Genomic DNA, 18059 nt, shown 5'->3' on the forward strand with positions numbered 1-18059 from the left:
CCTTGAAACTTCTATAAATGTCATAATTTTCAATTTGACAAATCGGACCCATTACAATAACTTCCTATTTGAAGTTAAAAATTGTGCGTACTATTTGTTGTATATTTTCAATTTTATGAAAAAACTAACAGTTGGAATTTTATAAAAATTTAAAAGAATATTTTCTATAAGATAAAATTAGTTTGAAGAAAATATTTCTAATTTAATTTAAAACAAAAATGAGCCGATAATTGAGTAAAAAAAATGTTTACCAAGTTTTAGTAATGTCTTTATAGATTTTTATTTTTCATAAGATGAAAATAATTTTAAGCCAATATTTTTAAAATGATATTTAAGTTGAAAACCAATTTTTAGTAATGTTTTTATTTTTTTGTAAAAAACAACTGTCAATTCGATTTTTCTCAAAACTCTACCACATGTCAAAAACAAACCACATTATATAATATAAATTTGAATTAAAGTCGCAATCGTTATTGCTTCTTTAGAACTTTTGGAGCAGCAAAAAATTGTACTCTTTTTTAAAATTGCTATAGTAAAAAAAAACACCCACCCAATTTTGTTTGAAAGTCCTTTCTGTATTTTTCTGTCTGTATAACAAAATTTATTCGAAGTCGATATCTCCACTGGTTCTTGAGATATGGACATCTCTCTGAAAAAAATTGTATTTATATTCCAGCGAAACGTCGAGAAACTTCAACATTTTCAATTCGACAATTTGGACCGATTACAATAATTTCCTGTTCCAAGTTAAAAAGATGTGATTATTATTTCGTAGCAATATTATATCTAAGAACGAAAAAAATATACGACGTTAGACTGGGACGTAAACTTATGTTTCTAATTTCTAATAATTGTATGACTTAAAATATTCTCTTGTTTTTGTTTCCGAAATACAAGAACTTGATCAAAACTTGAATTTTATTTTACACGTTCAAAACACCATCTTAAAAGTATACTAAATTTGGTTTGCGAGTAACTTTAGTGCAGTTTTTTTAAATGACTTAAAATGTAATATCACACAAGAAGCATTACAACTTTTTCACGACATTCATCGATTTGAAGAAAACCGACCACAATCTATACGATGTAGTAAATTGAGTAAAAAACATTTATAAAAACATATTTGTTTTTTATTGGTTATGTTCTGAAAATAATTTATGAGTTTTATTGAAATGCCACCATCTTAAAACAATTCTTATTTTTTGATAAATCTACAGATTAATGAACGAGCGCAGTGTTTAAGTTGGAGTCTATATAAATGATTGCATTAACATTCATTCTTTTACAAGTCCGTTATAAGTTATACCGAAAAAGCCTCTCAGGCCTGTCTCCTTTCAATGCGGCCCTGAATCTTCAATAGTTGTTTTGGTTTATTCTTGAAGTTCATTCCACTTATTTACGAGTGAAATGCATTTCCATTGGATATGCCCTTCTTTGTGGTTCTTTTTTCTCTTTAAGACATAACTAACCTGCACCAACGTTATACTTAAAGTGAGTGTTTTCTTCTTTTTTTTAAATTCGCATCATCAACCTCAAGAAAGAATGTTTGCGGATGAAAAATGCAAAGAAAGAAAGAATATTAGATCCAATTAACATTCAAGGTGACTGGACTGTCATTACACGTTTATTATTTTGTTTGTTCTGTTTTGAAATCGGTTAGCGTCATTTTCCAATAAAATAAGTTTTTTGTTATCTTATAACAGCGATGTACAGATGGTAAGAATATCATTCAATTCTGATGATTCAACTTTGCAAGGTATTTGTTTAAGTTTTATATTTTGTTTAGTTATAAAATGAAAATCTGCGTTTTGATAAAAAAAAAATAGGACGCCTCATATATTCGAAACAACATATATGGGGCGGATACAAAAGAAAATTAGTACATGAGAAAAGTTCACTATAGAAAACTTATTTACAATTTTCCAGCAGAAAAATATTGCGTGGCATTTTGTAATTCTAAGATTTTCTACATTAAGTGAGACTGACTTTATAGTTTATAAAAATTTAGCATTGATAATATATGAATAATAAGTCTATTGAATACACCAGTTAATGCAATTAAAAAGTACTTTTAAATCTAGACGATTCGTCAACACGAAGCCAAATTAATTATAGCCCTTAACCACAAGTCTTCTTTTTTATAACTTTTAAGGAATTTAAATTATTTAATTTTTTGTGTGTTTAATCGTATCAAATTGTTAAAATCTATTTTATTTTTTAAAGGGAAATGTTTGAAATTTTTCGACGTTTCAATATCCCTTGCTTTTAAATATCCATACGTTTCAGAGAGATATTGCTCATATGTCAGTAAGTTCGGAATATACCTTCGTTTTGACTTCAAGTAAACTTTGTTTTAAAGATAAAAACATAAAGATATGAATAATGATTTTTTTTTTAAATTATGACAAAAATACAAACCAAAAACAGGATAAGTACTATAATTCGGCAGACAAGATTTGATAAGTTTTTGTTTATGTAGATGGTTCCGAAACAACCATCTTATCTCCCCCGTTTACTAGGAAAGACGGTTTTTAGAAATGACTTACATTCACTAAATACAACGGCGGCACTAACAAAAAAAATAATATACTAGATTTAAAAAACCAGAAGTCTATTCCATAATCCTTCATTTACATTTACATAGTTTTTGGATCCAACTCATGCGAAAAAATGAAAAGACAAAGTTTAACCAATCTTTTTAAAAATTGTAAAACTTCACAAATATTTCAATTTAAAGTAATCTCCGCCAAAAAAAACTATTATGCTATATAGAAGTGTTTTTACTTAAAATAAAACCTACACAAAATATTCCTTAAAATTAAAAACAGAAATGATTTTCGACTCAAATATCTTGAGAAAAATTCAATTGATAGTTTAAAAAAATAATAAAGTCTTCTCAAAAATTTTAATTAAATTGTATTAAAGTCTTGAATATTTCGACTATCCCGAATTTCGAAGTCGTCTTAAAATCACTTTGTTTTATTAATAAAAATTTATTCTCGAAGACTATTAACTTCCCATAGGAAGTTATTGTAATCGGTCCGATTAGTCGAATTGAAAATTTTGACATTTCTCGACGTTTCAAAGTCACTTCGGACGTTTCAAAATTTTTAGATTTTTGCGTTTGTACTTACGTTCGTACGTCCATAGGTTCGCGAAGTTTTTTTCGTCGTCCATAACTCAAGAACCATTAGAGATATAATAGAAATAATAATGCAGAAAAGGGCTCTCAAGAAAATTGCGTTGGTGTTTTTTTTAATATAGCAGTTCAAAAAAAGGCGAAAATTTTGGTTAGCCCTAAATAAGTCACGAACCAATATCGCTAGAGACTTGAATTTAATTTATAAAATATATTGTAACGTGATACCAAACAAGTATATTTTTGGAACAAAATCCAATTAACGATTTTTTATTATAAACCAAAAATACTGAACAATTGAAACAGGATTTTATCTCCAAAATAACGCAACGAAAAATAACGTTTTTAACATCTGGTACAATTTTGAGAAAAATCAAATTGACAGTTTTTTTATAATAAATAAAAACATTTCTCAAAGTTGGTAAAAATTAAATTTCGACTCAAATATCTTTTTAAAAATTTGAGAGTATGGCTTTCAATTCATTTTAAAATATAAGAAATATTGTTTTCAACATTCTGTAAAATTTTGAGAAAAATCGAATTGACAGTTTTTTTACAAAAAAACTAAAAACCTGAACTAAATTTAACAAAAGTTCTTAAAAATTGATTTTCGATTCAAATATCTTTTTAAAAATTTGAGGTTATGGCTTTAAACTAATTTTATCTTATAAGAATAATTGTTCCTAAACATTCGGTAAAATTTTGAGAAGAATTTTGACCGTTTTTGTTTACAAAAAATAAAAACATAATAAAAAAACAGTACTAAAACTTGGTAAAAATTTACTTTAAAAAAAAAATTAGGTTTAAATTTTATTTCACAGAAAATTTTGTTTTCGGTATTCAATAAATTTTGTTTAAAAATCCAACAGTGTGTTTTTTTATAAAAAAATAGTACAAAAATTTGGTAAAAATTGATAATCGGTTCTCGACATCTCGTGAGCAATAGAAGATATTGACGTTAAATTAATTTCTTTCATCCAATGTGTCAACATTTAAGAAATGTTACTAAAATTAGTAAATATTGGGTTTCTACTAAGAACCTCGTTAACAAAAATAGATTTCGAAATAAAATTATTTCATTATATGCAAAATATTGTTGGTAATTTTTAAATTTTTAGCAATAATTAAACTGACAACTTTTTGAACAAAACACGATAACCTACAAATTTCTAAGGAAGAGAAATCAACAATCAAGTGGGAAATTTTCAATGTGGGTCGCATCCCAGCCTTTTTAACTTCCCATAGGAAGTTATTGTAATGGGTCCGATTTGTCAAATTGAAAATTTTGACATTTCTCGACGTTTCAAGGTCCCTAGAGTCGAAATAAAAGGTTTTTAGAAAGATGTCTGTGCGTGCGTGTGTACGTACGTTTGTACGTCCGTACGTCCGTACGTCCGTACGTTCGCGACGTTTTTTCGTCGTCCATAGCTCAAGAAGAGATATCGACTTTAAATAAATTTTGTTATACAGATAATAAGGCAGAAAGATGCAGAAAGGGCTCTCAAGAAAATTGCGTGCGGGTGGTTTTTTTACCATAGCAGTTTGAAAAAAGGTGAAAATTTTGGTTAACCTTAAATATCTTACGAACCAAAAACGCTAGAGACTTGAATTAAATTTTATATAATATATTGTAACGTGATACCAAACAGGTATATTTTTTAAAAAAAATCAATATAACGGTTTTTTTTATAAATCTATAAAACTGAAAAAAAATTTGTCACCTCCAAAATTTTACGACTCAAATATGATTTCATCTCTAAAACAATTTTGTGCAACGAAAAATAAAAATTTTGACATCTGATAAAATTTTGAGAAAAATCTAATTGACAGTTTTTTTTTACAAAAAATAAAAACCTAAAAAAAAATTTATAAAAGTTGGTAAAAATTGATTTGACAGTTTTTGTACAAAAAATTAAAAACCAAAAAAAAAATTAACAAAAGTTCGTAAAAAATGATTTTGGACTCAAATATCTTTTAAAAACTTTGAGATAATAGGTTCTAACTAATTTTTTCTTATAAGAAATATTGTTTTCAACATTAGGACAAATTTTGAAAAAAATCGAATTGACAGTTTTTTTACAAAAAATAAAAACCTGAAAAAAAAATGTATAAAAGCTGGTAAAAATTGATTTTCGACTCAAATATCTCTTCAAAAATTTTAAATATTGGCTTCCAACTACTTTTATCTTATAAGAAATATTGTTTTCAACATTTGGTAACATTTTTGAAAAATTCGAATTGACAGTTTTTTTACAAAAAATAAAACTCTAAAAAAAAACAATACCTACTAAAACTTGGTAAAAAATTACTTTCGGCTCAAATAGCTTTTCAAAAATTTAAAATATTGGCTTCAAACTTATTTTATTTCACAGAAAATATTGTTTTCAATATTCAGTAATTTTTATGTAAAAATCCAACAGTCCGTTTTTTTCATAAAAAATAAAATCTACAAAAAATAGTGGGCAAATTTGGTAAAAATACATATAGACAAACTTTTAAGCAAGACATATCGACAGACGGGATGGGAAGTTATCAGTGTGGGTCGCATCCCAGCCTCTTTTTTTAATTTGAATTTGAAATTCATTATTAGGCCTAATTTATCAGCAACAGTTGTGAATTTAACCAGAGTTAATTCATTCTTGGTTAAAATTGTAGTACTTAATTTAATTTATCGAAAAGATATATTTTAGAACAGTAGGTGCTTCCTTAGTTCTATAAGTTCTATACAATATTTATTCTATATAGTATTAGTTGAAAGATACAAAAAAAACTAAAGCAATTTTATTCTCCCCACTGTACTAATGCAATTGAGTGAAATTCATATCACAATTCACAACAATTCTACTCAACCAATATTATTGTTGTATTGAGTCTCAAAAGCAATGTGGTGCCCTTTTGTGGGGTGGCAGGCAAGCTCCAAGCTATATCGCGAGTGGTATCAGCTCACTGACGCTGTTTATAACGTTTCCATCGATACGAAAAATCCATCCAACCTAACAGAACTCTGTTCTAATGTAGTTATAGCTCAATGCAGACTGCAGACTGCTTTTGTTATTTTTGCTAAAATAAGAAAAACAAAATTATTTTAACACAACTTGTGCGCGTCGAACTTATAAGATATTTTGAATGAAATAACTCGCTCAGTCCTCAGTCTCAGTTCTCGACAATCGAGGCGGTTAGGTGCACCATTTTACTCGCGTATACTCTTCAAAATTGACGGAGACTAAATTTTATTTGGTTCGATAAGAAATTCGAAAAAACAAAGACGCGCGATTCGAATGAATGACGATCTATCTTCCTCCACGTTTTTGTGTATTTTGTATACTGTAAACTCAACTCGCATGTTGTTGTTTTTTTTAAATATTATTTTGTGTTTATTTAATTTAAATTATTTGTTTTGATTCAAAACCAGACATTTAGTCAGTCAGTCTTAAAAAAGATAAAAGATATAAAGTTCATATTATTTCCTGACCCACAACAACCCACCACTATATAGATACTATCCATTTGTGATAAAGAATAAAATAGTGCGTTTCTATAATTTGAATAAAGAGTGTGCTCATCGGCTCATGGGCTTTTTATATTATTCTTTCTTGGTTCAGTTCGTTTTAATTCAATTATATTCGTATATACCCTAAGTGCAATTGACTTTAATTTAATAATTTCTACAAAGAGCTGCCCATAATTTTTTCCTTAGAACACATTTGTGTTGCCCAAATTGAATTAAATCTTATATTTGAGTCATATGTAAGTACTTTATACATAAGTATGTCTATAAAATAAACCAAAAATAAATATAATTACAAATTGAAATTTTGTTAATTCATAGGTCACAGGTAAACGATCGAAACGTGTGAATTATATTTAAATTACAACCAAAAAAAAAAACAATTAATTCATTTTGTTCGAATATGTTATTGATTGAAAAGTGTTACTTTTACTTTTCTATTTTGTTTTTTTCTTTTTTGTTCCTATAATGATCCTTCTGGAGATTGTTTTTTTTTTGTTTATTTTTAAATTTTGTATTTATTCTATATAAACAGAAATTGGAAACAAGCTGAAACAATTTTTGGGAGCTCACATTCGGTTGGTTGGTTGTGTGAATGAAATTCTTTATTTTAATTTCTTTCGATGACCCTTTTAAATAAAAGTTCAAGTTTAGATTAGGTAAATGTTTTGTTTGGGATTTTTGTTTTTTCTTTTGTTAGTTGTATGCTTGCTTACCCGGATACTTAAAATAAAAATACAATAACCATTTTTGTAAAATAGCACGATTTTTTCGAAATAAAGTTCTGACAAATATGCACTTACAGTACTTGATTCAGCTCCTTCACTACCTAATTTTTACTTATTTTTAACTTCCAGTAGGAAGTTATTGTAAATTGAAAATGTTGGCATTTCTCGAAGTTTCAAGGAACCTGGAGTCGAAATAAAAGATTTTTAGAAAGATGTCTGTGCGTGCGTGTGTAAGAACGTTCGTACGTCCGTACGCTAAGTTTTTTTCGTCGTCCATAGCTCAAGAACCAGAAATGATATCGACCTCTCAAGAAAATTGCGTGGTGGTTCTTTTACTAAAGCAGTTTTGGTTTTTTTGTTAACCATAAATATCTCATGAACCAAGGACGCTAGAGACTTGAATTAAATTTTATATTATATATTGTACCGTGATACCAGTATAAATTGTCACCTCGAAAATTTTAGAAATAAAAAATGATTTCATTTCCAAAACGATTTTGTGCAACGAAAATTAAAATCAAATTGATAGTTTTTTTTTATAAAAAATAAGAACCTTAAAATCATTACTGCAAGATATTGGTTTTAAACTACTTTTACATTTTAAAAAATATTGTTGTCAACATTCGGTAAAATGTTGAGAAAAATTTAATTGACTTTTGTTTTACAAAAATAAAAACCTAAACAACAATTAACAAAAGTTAATAAAAATAGTTTTTCTACGTAAATATCTTTTCAATACTTGGAAATAATTTTATATTATAACAAATATTGTTTTGAACATTCAAGAAAATTTTGATAAACATCGATTAGACAGTTTTTTTTTACAAAAAAAATAAAAACCGAAAAAAAACAATACTAAAACTTTAAAAAAATATTCATTCGACTCAAATAGGTTTGCAAAAATTAACAATATTGGCTTTAAACTTATTTCATTTCACAGAAAATATTGTTTTCGATATTCAGTAATTTGTTTATAAAAATCTAACAGTCCGTTTTTTCATGAAAAAAAAAATAAAATCTACAAATAATAGTAATAAGCAAATTTGGTAAAAATTGATGTTCGAGTCTCGATATCTATTGCATAAAGGTATTGACTCCAAAATTATGTAATTCTATGCACAATTTGTTTGTTACCGTAAGAAAATGGCCTTTGAAAAATGTAATCTGTATTTACTTATATAAGAAACATTTGTTTCAAAACTTTTAAAATGTGCTACAAACATTTGGTCCAAATCGCTTTAAAACAAAAAATCTCGGGAACAAAAACGGATATTTTTCCTTACTTTTCGTTAATATTTTAGAAAATTCAATGGACAACTAAAGCTTCAAAAACAACAAAAAAAATTGTAAAGAAATGGTTTTCGACTCAAGTACTAGATGAACAAAGAAAGATATTGCTGTTAACATTTTGTTAAAATTTAAGACAAATGGACAGAAGAGATGGGAAGTTATCAGTTATCCTAGTTTCTTTTTATATACATTTTAATGAATTTAATATCTGTTTGTAGATATGCACATTCCACCTTCAATTTTTAATAATATATTTCTTATTCTTCTCTCTTGTGTCAATAATAATTACTAAACATTTGTTTCAATATTGGTCAATTGATTTATCATTGGAAAATACTTTTAGTCATGTGTTTTTAAGTACAATATTATATCATTATATATTGTCACAACTTTGTCTGTTCGATGAAACGCAGCTCTCTGCTTTCACTTTTTACCTGCTGGGTATTTTTTAGAAATGTATGTTTCTTTCTTCTTTTTAAATTATTGAATATTATAATAATTACTGAAAACACTCACAACATTTTTCGAAAATTATCTAATGCAATTAAAATAATGAATAATTTTGTACGTAGTTACTCCTATAACAAACATTTGTTTTTAAATTAAGAGTTTTAAGACTTAAAAGCCGTAAGTACGTCAAGTTTCTTTTTGTAAATGTGAGATAATATTTAGGTACTAACAAATTTCTTTACATCTCACTAAAAAGTAAACACCTTTTTAAATGTCTCAACCCATACAAAATTAATGCCACCTTTCGGGTTAAACATTTGTTCCTTTGTTTGCTAAGACAAACCATGACAAAACCAGGGCGGCCCTATTTAATAAACATTGACAAGTGACAATTCAATACTTCTGTAATAAGTTTTTATTTCATAACGAATTAATAAATGGCATAATTGTCAGTTCAAAGCCAATTTTGTCACTCTCAGACTATGACATATTTGTCGTGACAATTTCTTTTTCTGGGATGTGGGAGGTGTCGACTGATTTTTAACAAAGAATATTCCGTTGTACTTGCCAAAATGTCCGTTAAATTAAAGAAATATCACTGCTGCAAAACATTTTTTAATGTTTTCATAACATATTTTAGGATGGCGTACCTCGCAAGATTGCACATCTAATTATTCATCACTCTCATTTTAAAACATAACATCAGACATTTTTTATTGATAATGTCACTTCACGACTCAACCCTAATTACCTCTCACGATTGTCAAATTCATACTGACAAAAATTGTATTTTAGTTTTGTTTCTATTTCATACAGAAAATTGTCACTAAAAATTTGTCGGGGAATTTGTGACAATTTTCAAAAAATTACCTTGTCTTGACGATTTTTTGTATGATCTGATATCTTGATAACTGTTACAATTCTACCCATTGTGTCAATTGTTTAGTTATCATTCACAAATGTTTACTTGTTGCATTTGTCAATGTTTACGAAATAGGTTTCAGTTGACCAATTTGCTTCTAAAACTGTAGTTAAAAAGCTTTCATTCTTCGAGTCATTTCCTAAGCTCAAAGGGACAGCAGGTAAAATGGGAGAAAGATTAGCCTTATTTAGAATCAGGCTAAACAAAAGCTGTGCTATAAACATTTTATCTGACTATCTGACGATGGTGTTTCCAACATTTTTTACATATGAAAAAACATTTGTATTACTTTGGAGTATTATAGTATTTTGGCCATTTAGATCTAGGGATATAAATGTTAAGTCTTTTAAATTTGTTTGAATTCATTCGAGTTTTTTTGGCTTTACAACTAAACAAACTTACTCCTCTTGTCCTGATAATCTCTTGACATGAGTGTAAATAGATTTTACTTTATAGTTTTATAAAGTACTTCAATGTATATTTACTTAGAAGGCAGCCCTGATGAAAATCAACAGGCCTTTTTGTAGTTGCAGAAACTAGTGATAAAAGTATCAATGATTATACGACTATCGTTATCGTTTTGTAATCTCAAAATTCCTTAAAAAATGAAAACAAATTAATCTTAAATCAAAAGCCTACCATAATAATATTTATATTGGCACTAGGTAAAACAGTAGTTCCGTGAAAAATAAAAAGGAAACAACTTAGTACAAGTGGGTGTTTAATAATAATTATTAAGAATATTTATAAAAAAGTATTCTTCGTTTAAAATATATTTTTAATATTATATTCAGTTAATGTGTATTTTAAAAACCGAACTTCAGTGGGAGCGAACATCAATTAACTTAAAATTTGTCTTAATTTCTCGCACATAAAATGGAACATAATGAATTTTACAAATAAATAATGCAGTTAAAAATGTTATTTCAAATAGTTTTCTAAAAAAGCTTAAGCTTAAAAATCGCAATACTAATTACTTCCGAATAGGTTCACCTATACCTATATATACCTGCTCATAAAATTATATTTCTGAAACAAATAACAAACAAAAATTATCGCTAGGCAAAGTTCCCAATAGGGTTCTTGAAATAGATGTTGTTTACTTAGAATTGTTTCCATTCACATTATTTCCGGGTGGCTAGAGTTCAATTTTAATTTTAAAAAATAAATCCATATCTTAGGTGCTACTTTGAACTATTTTACGATAGGATACACGAGCAAGACCATATAAATTTGTGTATGACGATCATTATCTTAAAAATAAATTAAAATATTTGTTTGATAGATATTTAAGTGTATGCGCTTTGCAAGTATAAAAAAACTCAATTTAACATTTTATATTCCTTTAGCAACACAGTTTAAAAATACAAATAAACAAAAGTGTTTTTCCTTCCACACAAATGTTGATCTGATCTAAGAGTTTGTTCGATAAGAACGATATTTTATCATTTATATAAATCATGATTTATAAAATAATCGAAAGCTGTCAAAATATGGATCAAACATATTGCATTCTGTTATGCAATATTAATAACTGATAAAAAGGTACCAATTGATACGGTTTGTCATCTAAACACCATATTTTAGGAATATAAAATCTCTTTAAGAATTGCACATAAAAAGGAAGTTTAATCAATAAAGTTTAAGCAATCTATGTCTAATAAGACTCCTAAGTAAAATACAAACGTTACAACTCCCATGGTGTTAAATTTTCAAGCCTTAAATTTGCTGAAATGTTAATGTCAAAAATATTTGTATGCATCACTTTTCTAGAGTTTTTTTAAAACTTTCAATGCGTAATTCACTAATGGCGTAGTTTTTACTTTTAAAATGAAAGCCCCTAAACAATATTTTATCAGGAAATTGAATGTCTGCAAAAAAATACCTGAAGTACATCTGTTTAGTAGAACGGTTTAAAGTTGTAAAATAAAGGTTCTCAGAAGTCTTCGATGGTAAAATATGGTAAGAACGTCGAAAAATCTTTAGCGTCCGTTAATCGTAATGTCTTTTTTAGTTCAAGTGAAACAAAAGGTAATTTTCCATGAATGCATTCAGCGCTCTACGGTAATACTTTTACGTTAGTTTATTGCCTCAAAAGTAAAATTTTGTAAGCTGTCAAATAACAAAATGTCATATTCAATGTATAAAGGTATAAAGTGTGGAAGATTCCACTTTTTATTATAGTTAAAAAGATCATTCAAAGTTTCAAGGCTAATCACCATTTATCACACTAAATCTAAGGCCCTTCGAACTAAGTTCCAAAAGAGCGAACACTAGACTAAATTATTTAATCTTTTAATGGGATTTAGTTTATAGATTTTGAATTAATTCAGTTAAGTTTTGAATTAATTCAGTTAAATCAAATAGGATCTTATTTTATCAATAAACTTGAATCATAGCTTATTAAATGCACCTTTGATTTTGATTACTGTATTTGTAAATTCCTAAAAACACCACTTATCATAACATTTAAATATTGAGAAAAGTGTAAACTGTTTTTAAATTATATATGTAATTATAATTAGTTTTGAATTGCTATCTTGTCGATAATTTATTTTAATTGACATCTCGTAGTGAATTAAATACTTTTATAATGTGAAAATATGACATGACTTATACAAAGCAATTATTAATCATTAAGTGGGTGAATGTTGTTAGAACTATTACATATATTTATTGTTTGACATCTGTTACAAGTTACAAGTCATATAAGTCATGACCCCAAATATATTATATGAAAGGTTTTTTAAATGAACCACATTATATGAACTCTGCATTATGATTAAACAATGCTTCCACACGTGAATCATATTTAAATTAAAAAATTGAATTTGTAAAATAATTTGGTATAGTTTTTGTGTTCTCTATGATTTTTTAACAATACATTGTTTGAATCCTTCTTGAAAAATTATAGTAGAGAAGACAATCGACACTTAACTTAAAATCAAATATCGAAGGGAAGAAAATGTCGACACTACATTTTTTTTATAATCTTCTCTCTTTGTGATTTATTTTTCAACTGACATTAAATTTGAACTTTTAACTTTCTGAAATAATAATAAAGTTACACGAGTGAGTTTTTCGAAGTAAAGTTAAGCAGCGGGCGGACGTAGAACACTCGCTCGTGTAACCTGAGGGTAAGCTTGTTTTATTGTAGTAATAACTCATTCTTGTTAGAGAAAAAAATAATTAATATCTATAATTTCCTACTAACGCGAATAAAACTAAATTTAATAGTTAAAATATTATGGTCGCTTGGTACTTGAAATTTGCATGAAATTGCACCTGTAAACAACCACAGTTATAACGAAAAATAAAAAACAGTAAAGATTTTATTTTATATGGCCACCTTTTGAGCTGCAGGTATTTTTTGACATTTCAAAAGTTAGATTTAGGAACGCTACTTAAAAAAGAAGGATACACGTTTCCAAACCGAAATTTTAAAATTCACAACAGAATTGGTGAAAAATTTGCCAACATTTTTGGCTCGTTTTAAAGGACCCTCCAATCGGTAGCAATGAAAATTACTAAATTTGATTTTTCAAGACAAGTTAGGGATGGTAGATATAAGGTGACATTTGTTGGCCACTTAGATCGTGTGAGTTTCGAATTCTGCCTTAGTATTAAAATTATGGTTTAGGTCCTTAGTAATAAAAATGGAATTTGTGAAGATATCGATTACATATTATGCAATATCCTATGTGGTCATTTGGCTAATATTGTTTTCATGTTTTCAATGGCATACCTTTCCCTTTATAACAAAATAAACAAACATTGATTTTGTATTAAAAACATTCATTTCTTAACCCTTTACACACATTACTCATTTAAATTTAATCCTGTTGGATTTAACATAGAGATCGAATCTTCATTAAATCGAGTATATATAATAAGGCACAGTCATTATACAATTATATTTAATTATTAACAATTACTACATTCAACACGCGAATCTACAACAAATTAAAATAATAATTTGCATTAACTCACCACATAAAAAGACTACATTTCTGCTTTTCAGATTTAATCTTGATGGAAACGTTGCATTATTTTACTTTCCAAACAGTACCCTATTATTTCCGTTGTACAAAAACTCTAAAAAGCAGATTAAAATTGTCAAACTTTCCTCATCCAGCAACAGAATTTCTTGCAACTTTTTGTCCATAGCTTAAGCAAGAAGAGTGAAAAGAAAAACTGAAGAAGTATTATTTGTTTTTCAGTCTGAATCATTTCTTAATGAACGCATTCAGCGCTTTATAGAAATAGGTTAGTTCGAATTGTGAATCCGTATACATTATTGATTTTGACAAAATCAATTTGTTATCTGACATATTTAACGAAGATTAGTAGCCTTTTCCCAAAACCGGGTTTTCGCCAAAGGGTTTTCGGAAACCCGAAAATTGTTCACACCGACCATTTACACGTTTTCATTTGACATTTAAATTTATTTAACACCGGCTGTCAAATTTTGTATTGGTGGAAAAATTTGTGAGTAAAAAGTTTTGTTCTTCTCAAATTATTTGTGAAAATAAAATGAGGTCCAACCAATTCAAATTGATTTTGACATAACACTAGCTCGTCTAGAGTTTCAACTGAAGTTCTGGGAACTGGTGGATTATGCTCAATTGGTGGAAACAAGAACTACAAGTTGGCTTGGCTGCAGCTATCCTCTTTGTTTACTTCAACCGGTCCGAAAAATTCACTAAGGAAAAGCTAATTGTGTAGAAAATATATCATAGAATCAACAACAAACATAACTGTTACAAAAAAAATTATTTTATTTAAAACATTTTCCTCTTCTTTAACAACAAATTCAATCCAAAATACTGAGCTTATGACTATTGCTTCTGTTGGCCAAATATGCCTTCAGAATCGCCATATATTGTGGCCGTCGGGGCAACTTATAGGTGGGGTTGAGAAGATTCTGAAAGATTTCGTGTAAGTCCTTATGTCCGGAGCAGAAAAGGTCATTTCCTAGTTCCAGATTCGTACCAAAATCACACTCATCCAGAGCGATCACTGAAGCTGTTGTGATGGGCTGCAATTTCTCCATGACTATATCCCTGACTTTTTCCTTTGAGGACTCGCCCTGGCTTGTCCAAAGCAGTGAGAATCTTCTTGATGGTGGCATCGCTGTCCATCAAGGGCGATAGCCCACTGTTGTGGTTTTATTCACTGGAACAACGATTCCCACATTGTGGAATGTGTTGGAGCAAATTTTCTAGCTCGCTGCCACTTAGCCTCCACCAGAGATTTTCTTTCATACTTATTCCCCTCCACAAATAAACTTATCGCCTTTCTCATATCTTCCAAACCCTTGTTATTGAATGGAGTAACCGGAAAGTCTTTCTCCAGGTAGTAAGCGGAAGCGTCGAACATATTTGTGGCAACGAGTTCGAAGACACATCCTTTGGAAACGGTATTACGAACTATGAGCAAGTCTTCCCCGTCCTTGGGGTCGTTACGCCAGTAGCCATAGTACATTTCAGTTCCTCACTTAACAAAGAGCGTTTGAAACTCTGGAGGATCATAAAAGAACCGCCAGTGTCGCCAATAATCACCGGGATTTTATTCTTGCCGTTTTTTGTTGCCACGCAGCTTTTTTTTCTCTTCCAGGTTCTCTAAATAAAAAAGCAATGATTCTTATTTCTTAAGGAAATTGTATAGATAATATTACTTACCACGGCCAAATTTGTTTCAAAATAAAATATTTGTTTTGACAGCAGCCATCAGATGTTTTGTTTACATTAATTGGAGCGCTGAATGTTTCGAAAAGTTTGTTTGTTTAGTTCAATTTTGAATTGCTACTAGTTTTCGAGAGGTTTTTGTATAAAACTTTTGGTTTACGAAAACTTGTGGTTTACCAAAAATGTATGGGAAAACTTGAGTTTTCGATGTAGGTTTTCGGCCAAAACCGATAATTTCGCGAAATACGGGCTTTGGTCTTGGTGTGAAAAGTCTATTAAGCATTATTAATTTTGACTAGATAAATTTGTTATCTGATATATTTGACGAAGTTTAAACGTTAACCATCTTTTATCCATCTAAAATCTAGGTTTGTGGCTGCTAGCAAATATATCATGTGTTTCTTTCTCAAATATTGGATCGAAACGTGACAATGAGAGTATAAGAATTAATTTCTGCTATTCAAATGAAGTGATATATAAGGTTTAAAAATAGATTTGTTATTAAGTTCTAAAAAGTTCATCGCATTTCATTATAATGTATTACTTCAAAGAAAAAAGGGAGAACTTATTATTAATTGTTTTAACTATAAAAACACCAATTATCATACAATTTAAATAATAAGAAGAAAGTAAAATGTTTTTAAATTAGAAAATTATTTTCGAATTCTTCTGATGTCGATAATTTGTTATAATTGACACCTCGTATTTTGAATTAAACAATCTTAGAAACATTGTAAAATTATAACATGACTTATACAGAGCAGGGTGAATGTTGTTAGAATGATTTATTAATTGATTGACATCTGCTAAAACTTACAAGTCAAGAATCATGAACTTTAATACACTTGTGTATGGTACATACAAATATATATATAGACTATTATTTATTATTCTTAATAACAACTTTCATTTAACGTGTAGAATTTTTGAAGGAAATAAAATTCTATCTTTTAAATTTATTAGTCATTTGAACTATAGACATTTTTTCAGGTCAAAAGAGTCAATCTGAAAAACATTACAAGTAACAGAATATGACTCTGATTTTGATGTTCCCTTCCCTTTTTAAATTTATCCAGGCACTTAAATATATATTTACATGTATCAAACATTGTTAAGAATAGGGTTAAGAGATCTTAAATTATCTATATAATGCTTAACATGGAAAAACCTCTAAATGAGTCATAAATTAATGTTTGATTTAAACAAAGTTCAAACATCGATCTAAACTTGGTTGTGTCTTTATAAATTTTTTAATAATTTAAGCCTTAATAAAAATAATTAGCACTTATAATAATTCTACAAACAATAAATTTTAACAATCGACAATAGAAATTACACAATGAAGTTTAGTTTGTGAAAACAACCCTGTTTGAACTAACCACTCGATATCCTTTTTAAAGTCAGCTTATAAGTGAATAATTTAACATTTGTTTGACTGTGTGACTAGCTAACTTGTTTAAATATTTTTAACTTTTTGGAGAAATATATTTAATTAGTTTAATTACATTTAAAAAAAGAGGCTGGGGTGCGACCCACACTGATAACTTCCCATCTCGTCTGTCGATTTGTCTTGCTTAAAAGTTTGTCTATATGTTTTTTTACCAAATTTGCGCACTATTTTTTATAGATTTCATTTTTTTATTCCTGAATATTGAAAACAATATTTTCTGTGAAATAAAATAAGTTTCAAGCCAATATTTTTAATTTTTGAAAAGCTATTTGAGCCGAAAGTAAATTTTTACCAAGTTTTAGTATTGTTTTTCTTAGAGTTTTATTTTTTGTAAACAAACTGTCAATTCGATTTTTTTAAAAATTTTACCAAATGTTGAAAACAATATTTCTTATAAGATAAAATTAGTTTGAAGCCAATTTTTCAAATTTTTGAAGAGATATTTGAGTCGAAAATCAATTTTTACCAACTTTTATACATTTTTTTTTAGGTTTTTATTTTTTGTAAAAAAAAAACTGTCAATTCGATTTTTCTCAAAATTTGTTCTTATGTTGAAAACAATATTTTTTATAAGAAAAAATTAGTAAAAACCTATTATCTCAAATTTTTTAAAAGATATTTGAGTCGAAAATCATTTTTTACGAACTTTTTTTTAATATTTTTTTTTGGTTTTTAAATTTTTGTACAAAAACTGTCAAATTGATTTTTTTCAAACTTTAACTGAATGTTAACAACAATATTTTTTGAAAGACAAAAGTAAATTAAAGCCAAAATCTCAAAGTTTTGAAAAGATATTTGAGTCGAAAATCAATTTTTACCAACTTTTATACAATTTTTTTTAGGTTTTTATTTTTTGTAATAAAAACTGTCAATTCAATTTTTCTC

General features: G+C 27.9%; 2 protein-coding genes across 2 annotated transcripts in view; one reads left to right on the forward strand and one right to left on the reverse strand.

The window, feature by feature from the left end:
• LOC129949726 (tetraspanin-6-like) overlaps positions 1 to 18059 on the reverse strand; it is a 332660-nt gene that overhangs the window by 15200 nt on the left and 299401 nt on the right. The gene's annotated exons all lie outside the window — the stretch shown is intronic.
• The window catches only part of LOC129949716 (ATP-binding cassette sub-family G member 1), a 41899-nt gene continuing 29956 nt past the window's right edge, over positions 6117 to 18059 (forward strand). The window contains exon 1 of the mRNA XM_056061345.1: positions 6117 to 6886. The gene's annotated coding sequence lies outside the window, so the exon portion shown is untranslated. The remainder of the gene's footprint in view (positions 6887 to 18059) is intronic.

Source organism: Eupeodes corollae, chromosome 3, assembly GCF_945859685.1.
Source record: "Eupeodes corollae chromosome 3, idEupCoro1.1, whole genome shotgun sequence".
NCBI lineage: Eukaryota > Metazoa > Arthropoda > Insecta > Diptera > Syrphidae > Eupeodes > Eupeodes corollae.